Raw genomic sequence first — 12372 nt, forward strand, 5'->3', positions numbered from 1 at the left:
TACATTTTAGGTAACATTTCACATCAGGCCATAGAGAGCTTTCTCATTCTTTTTTGGAATTACATGTATTTTATTTAAGAATTTACCATAATATAACCAGTCCTCTATTGGTAGACATTTGTTTTATTTCCATGATTTGTTATTACAAATGGTGCTACAATATAAAGTTGTGTAGTTATACCATTTCACACATGCAGGAAAGTGTCTGTAGGGTAGAGTGCTGGAAGTTAAATTATTAGGTCAAAAGATAAATGTATATAAAGTTTTGACCATTATATAATTGTTTCTCCTTTGAAAACTACCACCTATAATACATAATACTGTTTATTTCATCAGACCATTGTCAAACTGTATGTATCATTTTTTAATATTTTCCAACTTAATATATGAAAAATAGTATTTAGTATGATTTAAAATTGCATGTTTTTCTTATATGTGATATATATAAGTGACATATATATGCTATTTGTATTAATTTTCTGTAAATTATCTTCAGATCTTTTCCTAAATTTTTACTAGATTGATGGTATTTTTCTTATTGATTTGTAGTGTTCATTATATATTGGGAAAATTAGCCCTTTCCAATATGAGTTGCAATTTATTTTTTAGTTTATCATTTGTCTGATAAAATTGATATTTAGAAGGCCTATTCCACTTCAGGATTTTGTGTGTGTGTGTGTGTGTGTGTGTGTGTGTGTGTGTGTGTATTCTACATGGTTTCTTCTAGTAACTTTATGGATTCATGACTTTTAATACTTTTTAAAAGAATTTTTTACTTTATTTTAAAGCAAGAGAGTACAAGATGGGGAGAGGGGCAGAAAGAAGAAGAGAGAGAATTCCAAGCAGGCTCCAGGCTCAGTGTGGAGCCCAACATGGGACTCAATCTCACAATCCTGGGATCATGACCTGAGCCAAAATCAAGAGTCAGATGCCCATCCAAATGAGCCACCCAGGCAAACTGACTTTTAATACTTTTTTAGCATTTAAATCTTTGACCCATTTAGAATATATTCTGGCATGAGGCATGATTTATTTTCTTTATTTCCTTCCAGATAGAAACGCAGTAGTTCTGACTTAAATTCACTTAAAATTTTTTTTTAAATATGAAATTTATTGTCATATTGGTTTCCATACAACACCCAATGCTCATCCCAAAAGATGCCCTCTTCAATACTCATCACCCACCCTCCCCTCCCTCCCACCCCCCATCAACCCTCAGTTTTTTCTCAGTTTTTAAGAGTCTCTTATGCTTAAAAAAATTTTTTTATACTTGATTACTCTTTGCCAAAATATTATTAATGCTTCCAGTTCTTTTTGTATCTTTCTCCCCAGAATTATGGCATACTTTTATGATTTATCATTCACCCCTAACTCTGAAAAACCCTAGATCCAAAAAGATAGAATTTCTAGGAGATCAATTTGGAATCTTTCTGAAGCTTTCCTTCTGAATATATGGATAAAACATCCTGGACATCTCAGTTTGATTTCATCCATTATTTGATTTCAAAAGCCACAGAAACTTAAGTTGAATTTCGTATGTAATTGTACCCATACCGAAATGCAGCTATTTATTCCTATTTTTAAATATATTTCTGTGCATATGCGTCCATGCACATGCTTGTAAGGCACTCTGTCCACCTGCTACTACAAGGCATATGAAGACATTTGAGTCTACAGTGATAACACCCTGAACACACCCGACCTTGTCTGAAGACATTTGAGACAGAACCCCTATTTCTCTGAGGCACTTGCCATCTGGCACAAGAATACAAATAGACTAATAACTACAATAAAAAGTAGGGATGATAACCTGATACTTCAGAAACTACAAAGAATGTGACTGTTTGAAGGAGAAAAGGTTAATAATAAGTAAAACAAAGAAATAAAGAAATAAATGAGAAAACTTTCACATATGTTTAGAAGGGAGTTGGATGGGAAGGATTCTAATATAAAGTGACACTTGAGATGATTTCTAGGAAGTTGAGACTGGAAATGGAATGAACCTTCTGAGGAAAGGGAATACATATGAAGAAGTTTACAAAGATGGGAAGAATGTTCTCCAGGGTTGAGTAGTCCAGTTGGATTGGAGGGTCATTTCCTTGCGGGAGAATAAGAGAAGAGAGGAAAAAATAGAAAGGAAACTGGGGTCAGGAAACTGGGGTCACAACTGGGTTGTGGAGTTTGCAGGCAGCAGGGGAACATTAACATTTGTGATGGGGGTTGGAGGAGACGTGGTCCAAGCACAGCCTTATGAAAATCAGACATGTGAAAAACACAAGAGCACTTTTAGGAATTTGTGTCCATGTGTGCAGTTTTCAGGAAGCTGACCTTACTTGTGCACCGGGATACAATAAAGACATGGTCTGTGCCGTCTGAGAGGGTTCTCCCTTTTTTGTGCATGTGCATATATGGAATGGGAGGGAGGTAGGATAGGGCTGGCTAATGAAATGGAGGTTAGGACTCCTTCCCCAGAATATGGAATTTGCTTGTGTCATGGTACTGGAAAAAAATAAAATAAATTAAAAAATGAAAACAGCTACCTATGGATTTGGTTCTTTCTACTTGATTTTGATAACTTATACAACAAGACAAGAACACTACGCCAAAAGCCATGATGTGTGGCCATCCCATCAGGCAGTATTGGAAAGAACATTAGCCTGAGGGGACAACCAGGACCAGTATTGTCCCCCTGAACCTGTCTTGGGAACAAAATAGACAAGAATGTTGACCGGCCTTCCTGTGGAGAAAGGAGATAGGATTTTTACCCCAGATTCCTGCCGGATTATCTTTTCCCCAATCCCTGTGAGAGATAGCTATGCAATATTGCATTAAGCTAAAATATTTTACAAATTATTTTCAATTTTTAATTGAGATATAATTGATAATAAGCCACATCCTAATCAGGTTTTCTGAAATAGACATAATCAAGTGATGGTAGCCAAGAGGACAGGGTGGAAGGCCAGGCTGGAATGTCATTAACAGTGTCCTCAGAGCTCACAGGTCTTCCTCCCTTTCTCCTGCAAGCTCTGATTTATAAATCTGCCTCCTTTACCCACGACAAGTTCAGAGAACTCTGGCCATGCCCTTTGGATGCTCTAACCTCCAAAGGTCAAACATGACATTTTAATTTAGCATATAAGCATCTGAATCAATTTATTTCCAACTACAGTAAGTGGATTGGCCTTCCTGGGAGGATTGAGATATGCAGTAGCAAAGCCCTTTGAGTCGCATCTGGGCTTCCTTAGCAGGGACTCTCACTTCTAGCCTAAGCAGTACGAGAGGAAGCTACATTTCCCTTATTGCCATTTCACCTACTAGACTATCATCTTGGAGATAATAAGATACACATGATGATGTAAAAGAGAAAGTGAAGGCTACACCTTTAGGAATAAGAAAGGCTTATAGGGAAAACAGGTGATTTAAAAAGGTCTAATTCTGGGTGCCTGGGTGGCTCAGTCGCTTAAGTGTCTGACTCTCTAATTCAGCTCAGGTCATGATCTCAGGATCATGATCCCAGGGTCGTGAGATTGAGACCCATGTCAGGCTCCTCACTAGGCATGGAGCCTGCTTATGAGTCCCGCTCTCTCTTATGGTTTGCCTCCCACTCTATTTATAACTCTGTGGTCTTCTGTTAAGTTTCTCACATTCCACATATGAGTGAAAACATATGATATCTATCTTTCTCCTGACTGACTTACTTCACTTAGCCGAATACCCTCCCGTTCCACCCACATTGTTGCAAATGGCAAGATTTCAGACTACACTGTATATACTGTATGTTAGCTAATTTGACAATAAATTATTTTTTCAAAAAAAAAAAAAGATTCTCTCTCTCCATTTGCCTCTTTCCCCTGCTTGTGTTCTCTCTCTAAAAAAAGAAAAAAAAATAGTCTAACTCTGAAACTTAGCAGCGTAATTGATGAACTTAGAAAGAAGGGGGCATAAAATTGTTTGTGTTTTCGCATTTTTGAAGGTCCTGATTACTCTTCAAAGCCACTGAGGTTATTGTTGGAATCATCTGGGGCTGTCAGATGTAAAGATGGTGGGATGGATTAATTGAACACTCAAGGTTTTTTATGATGACTCTTGAAGTTAGGTATTATTATAGCACCCTGTTCATTAAATATGCTATAGTGCTCAATATTATAAATGACATATAACAGCCCTCTCCCAATAAAATCAAAGGAGATTTTCTATAGGCACACTGATTGATAGATCCCATAAGGCATACTGCCATGCAGTGAATAAATATTTGTACTTTTATAGAACTAATGACCTATATGTCTGGTACGATTTTTATTTTCTCAACCCCTTCTCATTTCTTCAACCCAAAACAAAGTCCTTACATCTTTCCATCAACACAGTGTATTTTGGTTCATTGGCCATTTGAAAAGAGTGTGTTTTTTCCCTTCCATCTTGGCGAAGAGATCAATACTTCTAACTCGATGAGTTCAGAATTTCTCTGTGTGACTCACCCTTTATGGTTGTTGTGAAGCAAGGGATTTTTTTTCTTATGTTTATTTATTTTTGAGAGACACAGAGTGAGAGCAGGGGAGTGGCAGAGAGAGAGGGAGACACAGAATCTGAAACAGGTCCCAGGCTCTGAGCTGTCAGCACAGAGCCCGACCATGTGGGGCTCAAACTCACAAACCGTGAGATCATGACCTGAACCAAAGTCAGATACTTAACCGACTGAGCCACGCAGGGGCCCCGAAGCAAGGCATTTTAAAAGATTGCTCCTTTCTGAGACTTGATGGAACCTCAGAATAGATGGAAACAGGTCAGTTTCAAGTGGACCCTGCACACAGAGAGAAGGGGAGGGAGAAGATCACAAAATTATAGAAATGGAGAAGATTAAGTGAGCAAGCAAATGCAGCAGTCTCTTGACCAGAGGTATGACAAGAAGATATCAGGGGTACCAAGAAGCTGGTTATGAGACAAGTTGACTGGGGAGGGCCTGGAAATGCTGGCAGATCCTATCATCTGTTAATCAGCAGGATTCCTCCTGCCTTTGGTTCCATTTACCCCTGGAGCTAATGGCATTTCTTTAGATACACAGCGACAAGGGGCTGGGGTGAAGAGGACAGCAAGAACCCTGATGTCCACGTACCTGTAACTGCCATTCACAGGTCCTGCCAGGCCCTGCTAAATCCTTACAAGACTAATGATATTTAATATTCCCCAGAACACTGCGAGGTGGTGCTATTGTCATTTATACATCGTACAGATGAAGAAACTGAAGCTTAGAGAAGTTAGTGCCCCAAATGTCACATCTATGGAGTGATTTCTACATGACTAGAAATCTCTTAATTCTTAGGCTGTACATCCCAGATAGCATTTTTATGAAGCTAAATTCTTATGGAGTTGGGCCCAAAGCAGTTCCTCTTATAAACCTAGGGTGCAGGCCTTATGCAGTAAGCAGGGAGCCTGTTTCCAACTCTGCTTTTTCCGAACTTGGAGAACCTCTGCTTACCATAGGCTGCAAGTGTCCACCCTGTGAACCAGGCCTTCTCCGTGTGGGCCCTAGCTTTCACACTTGGAGATGTATGTTGCAAAGCAACCATAAGACAGCTACAGGTTAAAAAGAAAAAAAAAGAGTCCGTAGTTTTGAAGCAGAAAGGAAAAGGCTTGTGAAGCAAACTCTATTAAAGTCATCAACTTTCTCTTGCTTAAGGTCAAAAACTTACAGCATGACGGAATAGTATTTATTATATTCCAAATGAGCGCCAGTAGTCATCTGTTTCCTTGCCCTTGTCATGTTTCTGCCCGGGGTATTTGTATTTGGTCATTGTTCTCTTAATGGATTGAACTAATAAACAAGCATGTGAAAGCTACAGTACCTGCAGATCTAAAGTAATAGGAAGAAATAAAGTTTATTGTCTGAGGATTTGTTATTTCCTTTCCCAATGTCTCATCAGGGGTGTCAGTTTGGCAAGGACAGCTTTGATTTATGGTTGAAGACAAGGGAATCTGTTGGGAAACTAAGTGCCACCCAATTAATCCATTTTGGAAAAAGGAAGTCATAAAGTAGAAGAGGTTAGCTTAGAAAAACTTGGCCATCATTTTGAGACCAAAGTTCTATTCTCAGAAAATTATACTTCAGGAGGGATTAGCCTCTGTCATTTTCATAATACATCAAGGTCAGAAAAGAACGTCTCTTAATCAGTTTATGGAATTACATATGGTAGATCTTTGATGGATAGACTTTGATTGTCATCAAAGACAGAACCTACAGGGCCCAAGTGGGGGGTGCCTAATCAAGGCAAGGATGTAGATTGATGAGATTAATTTTTAATCATCAACAGAGCCAGACCGCACACAGCAATCGTTTAATAATTATTCAAGTACAATAAAGAATGGAAAGAAAGGGAAGGAAGGATGAAAATGGTGGTTTCCATGGTCAGAATTCATACTCATGGCCTAGGAGTCTAGCCTAGAGCAATCATTTTATATGAATATTTTAATACATATTTTATATTTATATATTATATCATATTATATGTTAACATTATATGTAGGGATCATACTCTGCTTCACCACATATCTTAACTAACAGAATTTAGTTGTGAATTCTAGGAATCATCCAATTCAACTACAGAGTCAAAAATTGAGGCTCAGAGAGCTTTGATGATTATCTAAGTTCGTGAACCTATTAACAGCAGAACTGGATTGGAATTGGAGTTTTCTGACATTCCCTTCTGTACACAATCTGATTTTTCTATTAATATGAATCCACAGATTGAGACCAATGACATTCTGGTTTATCGACTTTTACCCCAGTTCTACTTGCACCATGTATTAACTCATTTAATTTATATTTCAAATATTTATTAAGCATCTAATGTATGTTAAGTTCTGTCAGGGGCACTGAGAATACAGCAGTGAATAAGATAGCCATATGCTTGGCCTGCATGTGTTTTACAGTCTGATGAAACCCAGATACTCGATAAGTAATTATAAGTGACAGGTCTGCTTTGAAATGAAGAGCTCTTCAGGGTAGGCATAGCTTCTATTTTGGGGCAAGAAAATGGAATGCCCCAAGAGGCTCCTGGAAGTAGTAGCAAGAATCTGGGCCTTTTACTCCAAATTCAAGGTTCTTATGAAATCACAACTAGCTTTAAAGTATATGAAAAGTACCATTATCTATTATTGGTTGTTGATCAGTTTCTTTGTTGATTTTTTTTCTTAATGTATGAACCATAGTGAAGTCTATTGCTTTGCCTGTATAATATCCATTTCCACTTCTGGTAATGGCAACAGAAATTTCCTTTCCAGAATCTATGTCTCCCCTGTTCTCAGTGTGTGTGTGTGTGTGTGTGTGTGTGTGTGTGTGTGTGTGTGTGTTTGGTCAGAGCATTTGATTCAGAAATGACCATTCAGCCCTGTTCGATTCATCTAACGCTACTGTAAAGGGGAAACCCTCTCTTTCTGCTGGACACAAAGTGGGGAGACTCTCAGACTCCAGCTGGAGGCCATGGTGGGAAAGAGCTGGCCTCAGAGTGAAGCCCAGACTCAGAAAGGCAAAGCCAACAGAGACTTGAGATGCAACTATGCCTCGGTCTTGAAACTTTCACTTATGGAAGTTAACTTTTTTTTTGCTTAGAACAGATTTAGTTGAGATTTCTGATACTTTCAGCAGGAAGAATTCCTGACAGGTTCCCCAACTAAACAAAACAACTGAAAGTTGTTAGACATGTTTTAATAAACACGGACTCCAGATTAAGCACCCCTGGTTATGCAGTTTATAGATTGAGCGGATTTAGGGAGCTCAGTTTCTCTAGCACAATTGGCTGATGTAACTCCCGCTAGGATAACCCAGCATAACCAACCGTCTAGGAAGTGGAGGAGGATTTGCAGGTCATGAATCCTAGTCGTATTCACTTGCCTGGGCTTTTTATTAACTGCTTCCAATGGTCATATCAAAGTTTCAAAGTTCTCAACATTGAATGTGCAGCACATCTGCCTGATGACCCTGAGGTGATGGCGCAGGGACCGTATTTTGAGGACACCGATACAGGAGCAGGTAGTTTTGACTGCCGCCTCTTTGCATAATTCCAGTCACTGTTAGAATAGTGGGCATTTCTGACAAATTAAACTTCAGGCTCAACAGAGTGGCTTCTGAGTCTTGATTTCTAGGTCCCTCTGTGCAAATAGGAACTTCTGAAGTCGAATTCAAAACCATCCCTAAGTCTCTCATGTGGGTTTGAGAACTAAAAAAGACGGTTGAGTAATCTGCAACCTTGAGAGGAAGAGAAAGGTCTTTTGTTGGTATGAGAGCTCACTCTGTGGGGACAAAGCTCTTTGTCTTTCTTAAGGCTAAAAAGAAAGAGGCTGAGAGGGCAGATGGCAGGGGATTTTGACCCAGCAAAATATCCTTTACCAGTGGGGCCTCGCTAGGGTCTATTGTGGGCAGCTTTCTGGAAGGAAGGAAAATGGAGCTGCCGAGCATCAGTAGGGCCTACTCTCTGTTTGAAGCACTTCTTTCTGAGAAGGTGAGAAACACTCCGGCCTCCACGGAAACAATCACGAGAAGTTATTACAGAGGGAAGTTGCTGCCACAGTCACTCAGTGCAAAGATGGGGAGCCACAGCTCCAAGCTTCAGAGAGCAGTTGCTGAGTGTCACCACAAATATTAGCGATCACTGACCGTGGGCAAGGCTATTACTAGTTGTTGGTGAAAATACCTGGAGAAGGTAGAGAAGGTAGAACAGGTAGAGAAACTCCTCCTGCACCAGAAGATCTTGTAGCTCGGAAGGAGAAAGAAGGTGTGTATCCTGAACACCGAGCAACGTGAATGGGCACCAGATCGGGAAGACAAATAACTGCTATGTAAGAGTGGAGGGGAAGAAGGAGGCTTGAATCTGGAGGGTCAAGGCCTGTGTGTGGATGGGCAGAGAGCACAGAGCTGCCACAGGAGCCATGGCAATGTCTACTAGAGTCTGAGTGTGGCCACTGGGGACCCCCTTGAAGATGTCAGAGTTGTGATGTGTGATGGGAAGAGCCAGGTTCTAGGAGGATTCATCTGGCCATGTGACTTCTTAATTTCAAGAAATGGGAAAGCTCTCTACTGACAGCTTGGAAGAATCTCCAAATGAAGATGTTCCTCTCCTAAAGAATGAAGAAAACACATGCCACGTAGTGCACTCTCAAGGATGAATTTTAATGTTTTGGCCCAGGGGGCACCTGGGTGACTCAGTCAATTAAACAGCCAACTTTGACTCAGGTCATAATCTCGCGGTTTATGGGTTTGAGCCCCATGTCGGGCTTTGTGCTGACAGCTCAGAGTCTGGACCCTGCTTTGGATTCTGTGTCTCCCTCTGTCTCTGACCCTCCCTCATTCATGCTCTGTCTCTCTCTCTCTGTGTCAAAAATAAATAAACATTAAAAAATTTTTTTTCAAAAAAAAAACTGCTAAAAAGTAGTCATCAAAGGGAGAAGAGTGTAAACTTGAAGGAGGAGAGACAGGAGTGAGAGTGGATCTTTTTATTATAATCCTTAATTATATTTAAATATATGAGGGCATTACTGAGTCAGCATAGTAAGTATTTTCTCAATTGCCCCTGAGCAGAACACATGCATCAGGGGTTTCCATTGTTGGGGAGGCTGGACTCTGATGCACAGGTCCACACAGAAGCTCCTGATTGAGGGGCTGAGGACCAGGAGCCTCCATACACAGCACGGCCACTTACTATTTATTCATTCAAATGTCTTCAGAAGAATAAAATTCCCACTCTTTGCCAATAGGCAAAACTACTTGCTCTCCTGCAGCAGAACCCATGGCTCAGTGACTGAGATACCATCTCGGTGATGGCCTGTCCCCTGTCCCCTGTTCTCCTGGTGGAAAGGAACAGGTAGGCCAGCGCTGAGAGGTCCCAGAGCTCAGGGGGCACCTGCCTGCAGGGCATAGGCCTTCTACTTCCTAACAGATCTCCCATTTTATAGCAAATCTTCCCAAATTAGAGGGTGGCAATTGTCATTAGTGTCACTAACAACAAATCAGGAGTTGCCTCCTTCGTCACCACTTATGGACATGATCGATGCCTCTGTCTTCATCTCCAGCCAACCTTCTCACGGCGGAAGGGCACGTGTGCCCACACGTGAGCAGGGGGCTAAATATGGGTGCAAAGCGGAGTTTGGCACTTATCAGCATGGCTTTGAAAAGGCTGCGTAACACATCTTGCTCGGTTTCCTCACCTAAAAAACGGCGATGTTTTACAAATAAAAGAGAAAAAATATTTCTCAAGTATTAGCCCTATAGCTGGCACAGTGAAAAGATTCCATAAATGTGCTGTCGACGGATGATCACTTTCATCTCCTGGTTGTGAAGTCTGCCGTGTAGAATAACCTAGAAGCATATGATAGGAGATGTGTTGAATAACCCTCACGAGCTTGCCTATATCAGTTGCAGTAATGAGACACTGAAACGTTTTTCATGTTCCTGAAATAGCCTCCCTGAACCAAGGGGTGAAAGCATCACGTGTTTCTCAATATGTTCCCAGATGTGAGGGTCGTCTGGCTGCGACATCAGTCACCCCACTGATCGCCCGGATTGATTTGGCTGATCCGGCTGGCTAGGCGGGTGTCCCCTTCCTCTCTCACTGCTCCACGTGCAGCCCTACCAGAGCTACGTGCTTGGTCAAGGAGGAAGACCTTCTCCCACAGAGGGCCATTCTTCAGTCAAGGGTAAACAAGTAGCTGCACTTTCCTGCTAGAACCTTAGAACAAGCTCTCTAAATATGTTCCCACTTCAAACACTGTATTTGTTTATACATGTAGCCAGAGTGGCTGGTAGTCATCTGAGCTACGTTGGGCTTCTTTGCTAGAACATCCCCTTCTAACACGGCTGCTAAGTGTGTTGCAGGATTTTTTACCTCAGTACCCAGGGTTTGCTGTCTTGCCCGCTTCAAAGAAGGAGGAAGGTGGACACAGAATAAAGTGAGCAGCAAGCAAGAATTTTATTAAAGAACAAGGGTAGCAAAAGCAGGAAGCACACCAAAGTTCTCTTTGCAGAGACAGGGCATCCGAAAGTGAATACCCCCGACTATAGGCGAGGAACTTTGCTTTGCAGGGTTTTGGTCCCTTCCTTTTATTTTTCCCTTTGTTTCTTTTTAGGTTCTTTGTTTATTGGCCTGAGAACTGTAGGTGCTGAGTTGTTTATTCCTCAGGGGAACACAAGGGTGGTGTTGGTTACATTCTTAAGAAAAATTTTAGCCTGAGGAAGCTTTTCTCCTGGCCAGACATGAGGGAGTTTTTCTCTTGGTCAGATGCTCCCAGCATTGTTTTAAAATATGTAGTTTGCTCCCTTTCCAGGGACCTTCAAGCCCTAGCCTCTCCCTTTCTGCCTATTTAACCCTATCTTTCCCTATCATAATTGTAGAGCAAGGACACATGGATTGGGCCAAGACATCCTCTACCGGGACCATGGCCAGAGGACAGACTCACATCTCTTCGTAATCTTGAAACACGTTCACAGCCCAGAGCCCGCCACCCCCAGTGAGAAGCAAAAGTTGTCACTGCTGCTCAAACAGCACCACCCCCCCCCCCAACATGGGGCTCCTAGGAGGCTGCTGCTACCCTTGGCCTCACAGCTTTCTCACTCCTGAACCTTTCAGTGACAGAGAACGAGGCCAGAGTCTGGGAGGAGAGACCCTGGGCTCTGGGGAGGGCCCTGGAGCCTGTCCTCTCTCAGGTGTGTTGGGTAAAGCTGTGGCTCTTCCTCGAGTCCTCCCTCTCTGTCTGCCTTGCTTTCTTCCCCCCACCCCAATCCTTCCTTTTTTCCTCTCTCTCTTCCTCCCTTCCTTCCTCTCTCCCTCTCCCCTGCCTTCTCCCTCCTTCCTTCCTTCTCCCCATCTTCCTCTCTCCCTCCTTTCCTTTCTTTCTTCCTTTTCTAATAAAAATAAACAAATTTAATAAATCTAAACTTAGTTACTACTGCTATCGCCATTTTAAAGGCTTCATCTTTCTTTTAAAAATGAGACAACTTGGTCTGAAAGACATTGAGAAAACTAACCAATGACAATTCAGATAATGAGCTGGCATACAAAGCAAGCATGTCTGACCATAGAGCCCACACTCTTAGCCACCTTGCTTACTGCCCCCATTTTGAAAAAGGGTCATAGGCTAATTGCCTTGTAGAGTTTGAGAGGGGACATCACTGGGCATTCTCCTGCTCTGTCCTATTTCACCACACATGGAAAAGCTCATTGCTGGGGCCAACTGGAACTTGGGGCTTATTAATGGACCAGGGTTGTTCTAGGTGCTAGCAATGGGCCATTCGACTCAAAGCCATCATGAGCTATAGTGGCCACTTCTTTCCAGGGTTCAGGGTCTCATTCCAGTAGAGTTCAGGGGCAAAGAAGCGTTCAGTGTAAA

Source organism: Panthera uncia, chromosome D2 (genome assembly GCF_023721935.1).
Source record: "Panthera uncia isolate 11264 chromosome D2, Puncia_PCG_1.0, whole genome shotgun sequence".
Taxonomy (NCBI): Eukaryota; Metazoa; Chordata; class Mammalia; order Carnivora; family Felidae; genus Panthera; species Panthera uncia.